This window comes from Nelusetta ayraudi, unplaced genomic scaffold, assembly GCF_046127955.1.
Source record: "Nelusetta ayraudi isolate G7.1 ecotype Tasmania unplaced genomic scaffold, CSIRO-AGI_Nayr_v1 ptg000181l, whole genome shotgun sequence".
Lineage (NCBI taxonomy): Eukaryota > Metazoa > Chordata > Actinopteri > Tetraodontiformes > Monacanthidae > Nelusetta > Nelusetta ayraudi.
The window spans coordinates 522,501-525,978 of NW_027466230.1; positions in this window are offsets into that span (position 1 = coordinate 522,501).

Consider the following 3,478-nt stretch of genomic DNA (forward strand, 5'->3'; position numbering starts at 1 on the left):
TAGTTCAGTAAATAATAATAAGAACTCCGCTGATGGTTTAGGCTTTAAATTGGAAAAAAATAAATGAATAAATAAAAAAGGTGAAACACTGTGTCCCGTCTCGGCCTGCTACCAGTGGAGAAGTACTTATTATTATTGCTTTTAACACCGAGAGGAAGCCTTGAGCTGGTGCTAAATGAATACACTTGCAGCAAAACATCTGACTGGTCAGTCACCTTATAGAGTCTCCCATTTCAAAATGTTTTCTTTGGAATCTTTACCAGATGGAAGTGTTTAATGAATCCAAGCGGTTTCAGAACCGTTGTCTCTCGGGTGCCAAAGTTATCTGATGTGGTTGAAAGGTTAGAGAGCTGAAAAGTGAGAAAAAGCTTTTCTCTTTATTTAATGATGTCTAAAGTGTAAACAGTGTATACCAGACAAAGGTTCACATTCCCTAAACTGTTATATACAACATTTAGCTTTGAAATGAATTGAGTTTATTTTATTTTTTTCGGTAAAACTCCAATAATGTCTTAAAAAAAAACAACCAGCAGTGGCCAAACCCAAAGTTAATGTCGGCATTTTCACACCATAAAAGAAGTGGAATTTTATTTATTTATTTATTTTTAAAGAGTTCACCTTATACCATTTTTTTTTTTTTTTTTACATTTAACTGCTTTTGGTCATAATAAAAGATGAAATATCAGTGTGACCGAATCACTCCTGTTGCTCTTGTTTCATCCATCTGCTTTTCTCCCCATCTCCCTCTCTGTCTCACAGTCCACCCACCAGCTCTTTTCTCTCAGTATAGCAGCACCGAGCCATCTGTCTGAGGTCATCTATTCAAGGCTTTCTCCTCTCCACGGATTCTCAGTGGCGTCACCGACACACTCACAAAAAAAACATGTCCACCAAAAATCCCGCTAACATGCAATCACTGTTTGGTAAAGATTCCCAAACAATGCAGCCCGCAGTCCCACCTTTCCTCCTCTTCTTCTACCTGTGTCCCACTTTTCTACATCCTCCTTTGCCGCCCTGTACGTGCACGTTAGCTGCACGATGGGCTTCACACACATTCGCACTTAAAAAGAAATGACTGACTTGACAGCCTTGCGACAATTGCTGTGGCATTTTGGCAAGCAGCCTTTGCTTCCCGAGCCTGTCGATGGGCTATGTAATCATATATTTCCACTGAGAGAGCGTGTTAGCAAGGACGCTAATTAGTGAACGATTAAACCCTCACACAAAGGTGGTTGTTGAGATTAATTGGCTCTGAAGTTTACAAAAGCGTGTGGCTCAGTAAATGATTTAGCATGTGCATTAGCCCACCTTGTCACATTAGGGCTTTTTTTTAATCTGGTAGTGTGGCCACTGAGAATCTAAGCATTCGCCGTAATCAGATGACTTGGTGCCAAAAGGTGATATAGGCAACGAATTACAATAACAAAAAAAAGAAAAAAGAAAGAAAACAACAAAATTCCTAAAACTAATCTTTTTCAAAACAAAATGATTTGTCCAATCTGGAGTTAATGAGCAACATGGGTATAACTTCAATAACATGTAAACAGAAAGAACTTAAAGTTTATCAAACAAGAGTCAACATGGCAACACCGAGGCCTTCTTCCGATCGTCTATTCTAAAAAGTGAACTTGGCACTTTTGTTCAAGCAGAAAAAAAGTATTTGCTTTGAACAAGCTGATGCAACAGGAAAGCAAGACAAGAAAACACGGTAACAAGATTTTCAGGGACAGTTTGTGTCTTTGGGATTTAACAGGCATCTGAGGTCTGGCGGCGCTGAAAATAAAGGTGTGGCTGTGTTTTTTGTTTTGCTTTTATATTACTAACATGGATTAAAGTAGCATCTAAAGGTTAGGAAATGATGCTGCAAATCATGTCCACCAAACAAAACAGTCCTTTTAATTACCGTTTTCTGATGTTCCGCTCAATTTAAAAAAAATATTTTCTTATACCAGACGTGATGTGGAAAATTAGTGGGAAATCACTTTGGCAATCACATGTTGGAATAATATGGCTGCCTTTGTGTAGATATAAAGAACTCTCACCACCCACTTCATTAGGTAAAATGCTTGTCAGCTAATTAGATGGCAGCAACTCAATGCCTTTCTGCATGTAGACGGGGTGAAGACGACTTACTGAGGTTCAAAGTGAGCAGCAGAATGGGGAAGGAAGAGGATTTAAGACGCATGTTAATGCTACGTGCGAACAGATGCTTCGGGATCCGTTCTCGTGATCCAATCCCCCAAAACAGTTACAAGTGACCAAGTGCAAACAGGGCCTAAGTGACTTTGAAAGTGACATGGTTGTCGGTGCCAGGCCGGCTGGACTGGCTGTTTCACAATCTGCACATCTGGATCAAAGAGAAAATATCCGGTCAGCTGCAGTTGTGTGGAGGAAAATGCCTTGTTGATGTCAGGGGTCAGAGGTCAAAATGGGCAGACTGGTTGGAGACCGTAGGAAGGCAACAACAGTAACTCAAATAACCACTGATTACCACCAAGGTCTGCAGAATAGCATCTGTAAACGCACAACATCTCAAACCTTGAGGCAGTGAACCTATCAACTCTTCACAAAGAATCAATCAGACCAGAAAGTCAAGTGTCAATTCAGAGGGCTGCTTGTCCACTAACAATTATCAAAGTGACCAGAAAGGTGGTGTTACAGCAAATGGAACAACCCACCTTCAGTCTCTCAACCGGCCCACCTGATTGAGCATTTTGAAGAATTTGTTGTATTTAATCCACATATCCATCTCCAAGTGTCCAAAGGAAGCGTTTCATAATGGGAGACTGCAACTGGGAGAACATTCAGTCAATCAGATTTGAAGCCCATAAGAATCTTTTATTTTGCCACCCCGCCACATATCATCTTAACGCGACATACAAAAACTAGCTCTTCGTCGCTATGAATCTATCGTAAACACTTTTCTCTCTTGAAACACCTTTAATACCATTATTCACTGTTCTGTTCAAGTTGCTGTCCACTTCTGATAAAACTATTACTATATATAGCATCAGCCAGACTCTCAGTCACTTCCTTCGTTTCCTCCTTGCCTTCTTATAGGCCTTGAAAGGGCAGCAGTAGCAGCAGGTGCTTCCCATTTCAACTGAGCTGCCAGGCTGAGAATGAGTGAAAATACATTGCAGTTTGGCAAGACTGAAAAGAGATTTTTACCAACTGAATTTTTTTTGCGATACAGCTTCCGTGCACGGCTGCGCAATTTGAAGAATGGCGCACTCTCTTTCTTTCTGGTCTCAGAAGGAAGGTGCGTCACGTTTCACGGGCTTCAGGTGCAAGGCTGTCAATACTGAAATTCCAGGGGAGAGGACCCCCCTCTGTATTTGCTAGACCGTTTTACAGGCCGTGATTCATGCAGCGATTAGGCAGCTGTTAAATGGTTTATTACTAAAGAGGCCTCTGGCATTCCTACCCAACAGATGTTCAGGAATCATACAGATGAGTTCACTTTATTTTGATGACT